Here is a 5204-nt window from a genome sequence, read left to right as displayed (position 1 = left end):
TCACACTTTCGCACAATGAGTCTTAATACGACAGCCATAAGGTGATGTCCACACCAGGTGCATGCTGGTGTGAGGAGTGCAGGCAGGAATGTCTATGAATTACGGTGGTATAGAACTCCCCGCTGCTTCCATCCATACCAGCAAACATTTGGTGTGGATGTGGCCCAAGTCCCTGGAAGATGCATTTTTTTTTTTCGTGTAGTTAATCTCGAAGTAGGTGTTAAGGGATGGGGCAGTTTTCCGAGGTTTTCACTCTAGCCCACTCAAAGACTTATTTTTGTTATGGTGTCATTAGCTGTTCAGGCCACCACTGAGGTGTTCATGATGGGGAGGGCAGGTAGGATGGAGAGGGAGGGAGGAAAGGAGGGAAGGAGAGAACTATGACTTGCCTCCTTATTCTCCCTCCTCCTTTCCTTCTCCCTCCCTGTTAGAGATGGAGGAAGGAGCAGAGAAAGGGGAAGGAGGGAGGGAGAGAACTGTTATATACATCCACCCTTTCCCCCTCTACTTTCACTTTCTTCCTGTGTTGAGAGAAAGGTAGGAAAGGAATGGAGGGAGATAACCTTGATCCACCTCCACCAGTCCTCCTCCTCTCTCCCTCCTTCCAGTGTAGTGATAGAGGGAGGGAAGGAAGGTAGGGAAAGAGAGAGAACTGATCCATCTTCACCTTCCCCCCTGCCTTCCCTCCCTCCTTCCCTTTCACTCTCTCTCCCATTCTCCCTCACATCCCAGCACCCCTTACTGTCTGTCACCCCCACCTCCACACCTCCTCTCCCTTCAAGCCTCTCAGAAAGCGCACATGTCCTCAGTGTGCATTATTGGAAGGAACACTCATCCCCTCGAGAAGTGCACACACACATCCCTGAGAGTGCTTTTATACCATTGGAAAGGCGCATATACTTTCAAGCATATCCATTGGAAGGGGCATTTTTCCCTTCAGAAAGCATTTATCACCCTTCAAAAGATATGCATATAACCTCAAAATATGTACATCCCGTCAGAAAGCATACACAGCCCCTCCAACATCGTGCACATACTCAGAAAGTGCATACACCCCATTATAAAAGTGCACCTATTCCTCTGAAAAATGGGCACATGTAAACACACTCAAAAAGTTGACATCTAGAGGCATAGCAGTGGAGGGAGAGAGAGAGAGAGAGAGAGTTGGGGACACTGATAACATGCCTTCCTTTCCTCCTTCATTCCTACCTTCCTCCTCCACCTTCCTCCCTCCCTCCCTCCTCCCCCCATAACCTACTCCTCCACCACCCAGAGTCGGAGGATATACAAAAATACTAAAATTTAGCCGTTTCCTATGATAATGACTTCTATTATTCTGAGTACTGGCAGGCAGTTTTATTCAGCTTTGGGGAGACATCGTATAGTAAAGGTTATTTAAGGTATGTTCAACCTTGCTATACTGTGTCCACCATAACTTGGCCTAAATTTCCATCTCGTCAACTTGAATGCTGAACTGTAACAAGAGAGTAGCACTAGAAAATAATGCCTGTCTTGAAGAATTGTTATAGAAAAGATACAGACCCTTACTGGTGTCAAAATCTTCCATTGAGCTAAATGAAATAAGCCGTAAAAGGACAAAAATCTCTGCCAAGTTAAGAGGGACAAACTGTCGTGTGAAAAGTCTCTCTCAAGCTGATTAAAAAGGAAAAAGTGCCGTACTGGTAGGAAGAATAAAATAGAGTTGTTGTTGTAATGAACAGAAATAGAAAAGTTTGCCCCATGAACGAGGCAACCCCACGCACCTGCCGTAGCGGCGGCGGTGCGTCACAAGTGCCTACAGTGTGGACCAATCACAGCACTGGCGGCAGCAGCAGCAGAAAGGGGTCACCCAGGCTTGAGTACGGATCGCTGGCTTGCTTAGAGTTTGGTAAAAATGGCATGACAAAATCATTCCACCCATTGGAAAAATTCCAGCTAAAGTGTGGACAGCCAGGTTGCATAATTTTGGTAAAAACAACTTGATATAATCAGTTCAGCCATTGGAAAATTTCAATAAAGTTCTGTTATTAGTTAGGTGTTTGCGGGGCCTGAGCTGCCAGAGGTAACTGTAATTCGGTGTAAAACACTGAAAATTACTTGGCACTGTGCTTTGGAGCATTTCAGTAAAGTTCCACCATTACAATTCAGACATTATTGAAATTAAGTATGGACTGCTGGGTTTCATTGAGGTTCTGTATAAACAGTTCTCACCAAGGCTTGTGTAGGGATGGCCAGGTTTCATTGAGGTTCAATATAAACAGGCCACACTGAGTTTTGAATGGCCAGGTGTAAGTGAAGTTTGGTAGAAATGGCAAAAACACTTTGCACAGAGATTGATGGGTTTCTTTGAGATTGTAAGAGATGTAAAAATGGTTCACCACAGCTTTTAGGAGAATACTATATTGGAAAGGCTTGGCTGTTAAAGCGAGGGTGTTATTAGGTGATGGAAAGTTGTGTTGACATGTTCACCATCAGAGTTAAACCCTTGCTGTATATAATCAGTCACAGGGATTGGCTCCTTACCTGAATAAAATCATTAAAGGACCAACAGAATGAAATATATAAGGCAGTTGATGTACTGGAGAAGTTCAGTGAGAAATACTTATTACAGTATTGTTTACAGTAGCACATAATTTTTCAGCTTTATTCTCGCTGTTGTTAAATGATTACATTCACCTTAAGAGAACCATCTGGTAGCAAGGGGGGTTAATTATGTATGTGTCTTAGTGCTTGTCTTTTCAAAAATCTCTAACCTGTACAGAATCAATAGGAGTTAGCAAGAACTGAATATGAAAGACACTCTCAGGCTGACAGAATAAAACACATGTGCCAAAGTCAAACATGCTCAGCCTTCAGTCAACACCAAGTACCTTAAATTTCATATGCTTCTCACAAGGTATTCATAGAGGTGCATTTGGGCTCACAGGCTCTGCTGTACAATGGGGTGTAACTTATCTTGTAGTGTAGAATTCTCTAACGGTAAAGAAATCCCACATGAGGTGACATGCATAAGGTGTGCCTGCCTCAGAATTGTATCTTTCATCTAGTTGGCTTGACGCGGAACTTGGAGTGGTGGCAAATGGTGAGAGTATCCGTGGGTTCATCGTAAAAGCCTTCACAGTAATGCAAGGTTTTGTTGTGACTTCACCTGACCTTTTTGCCATGATGTGTTGCCTGAGATGGATAGAATTGTCTAATGTTAGCAAAAATATATTGCTGTAGAGATATGATTTCCAGTGAAAGGATGAGTTCTGGATCTTTTGACAGCTGGGTAGTGAAGGTTGGGATGTTAATGTAGGGCAAGTTGTGGCATTTATATTCTCATTTTACATTCCTTTCAGTCATAAGTTATATCTTTTAATGAACTATTTTTTTCATCAGGATTTTCTTTTGGAATGACTTCTTGTTGATTAAGCTTTTGAGGCCTCTCTATCTAAACTACTTTCCCTTTTAGGTGAATGACATCAGGTTTATATTTGTGATTGGCTTGATAATGACTGTGTTAGTTTTTTTTTTTTTGGCCCTTGTTTCAGCTGGGGACAGTTGTGATGTTTGGCATAATTTCAGTAGTGCTCGTGTAATGATATTTGTATCTCGCACCCACTTTGTTGTGCATCCGAGTAGATATGTCTTTGAACACTAGGTACAGTACTTTAGTGGACCGTTGACTGCTGCGTTTTCTTTCTCAATAAGCAGATTTGTCCTTTCTTAACTGCTCCCTCAAAAAATGAATACCACTATGAATCCACAGAAGCAGATAAATTACTGTATACAAGTACTCCGTTCCCTTTAACGATATAAAATTGCCGTCTCTCTATTTTGCATGAACTGTATTGAGGTTAATTCTGGAATCTGGTGCTAGCCATGAAGAAGTGCTGTGGAAAGGATGCAGAGTTGTAGTACAGTCTTGTCATTCTGCCACTGAGGTATGTGAAATAATCTGTATAAGGACAAAAATCTCAGCCAAATTGAGGTAAACAAACTGTAGAAAGAATTGAATATGAAGGATCTTTGCCAACTTAAAATGAATGAACTGTTGAATGACTTATATGAGAATGGGGTCATGATATTGAAGTGGTTAAGCAAATACTCCTCGCCACTTGGCATAATGTTGCAGGAAAGTGAAAGTACAAGATACATTTTTGTTTCTAAAGTAATGTATCAGCTGTAGTGAGAGTAGATGGTTGTCAAGGTATTTTGATATTACAGCAAGTCAAAATGCAGGTCACCCTCATTATAAGTGTTTTTGTAAGTGAATTTCCACACTTTTGACAATTACATCTGTAGTAAATTTTGCTTACAAGATGTCCTGTGAGATTTTTTGAGAAACTTCATGTTATTCTAGGGCAGATTTGGAGTGAAAAATGCTATATTAACATCAGGTCACTTCTCAGCTGTGCCAGAGCTACAGTTATTGATGACGTTATGGGTGAAAATGGTGTTCCTCGTAATTAGCCCATACAGTCATCAGTGTCTCTAGTTCTGTATTGGTAGAGAAATTGGAACCATTATATATACTGAATATTCACTCGGTCTTGAATAACCTCTTGAAATGGAAAAAAATATATATATATTGAAGTTGTGGGACACCCAGTATGTTGCCTAATAACCCCTTCAACTTTTTTTAAGAGTTATATACAATACACCATTCACAAACATTTCATTACATGGGGGCTCTCCTGACCTGAGTAATATTCTGTGTTAGCATCACAAATTAACCAGAAATTGTGGTGAAGTAGAGTTTAAATTGTATTGTTACATACAAAGCAGATTTCCCAGTTCTCCCCAGTGTACAGCGTTGGTTTTATGTCCAGGCTTTTGATATTTTTGCCAAGCATCCACATGAATAACATCGTACCCTAAACCACCCTCATCTGTATGGGGCCCGAGCCTACCTCACCACCGTGGGTTGAGAGAGAGAGAGAGAGGGGGGGGAGGCTTTACAGTACGATGTTATTCGAGGTGTCATTACTGTACTGTATAAATAAACATCAGTGTCTTATAATGAGGATGGCCTGTTGTCTCAGTTATTAAAGCACGACATCAAAACATTAAGCCTCATAATTCTGTGTGGCATAGGAGGCTCCTTAGCACCTCTTCCTTGGTGATCTATTTATTTTTTTATTTATATTTTTAGGAAGATGAACAAAGGAAGGAAAAACAAATTGAGTATTAAAAAAAAAGAAAAATCCAGAAATCAGATT

The sequence above is a fragment of the Coenobita brevimanus genome, chromosome 56 (genome assembly GCF_032717465.1).
Source record: "Coenobita brevimanus isolate Jiangsu-jjx chromosome 56, ASM3271746v2, whole genome shotgun sequence".
NCBI classification, from domain to species: Eukaryota; Metazoa; Arthropoda; class Malacostraca; order Decapoda; family Coenobitidae; genus Coenobita; species Coenobita brevimanus.
This window is presented reverse-complemented; position numbering follows the sequence as displayed.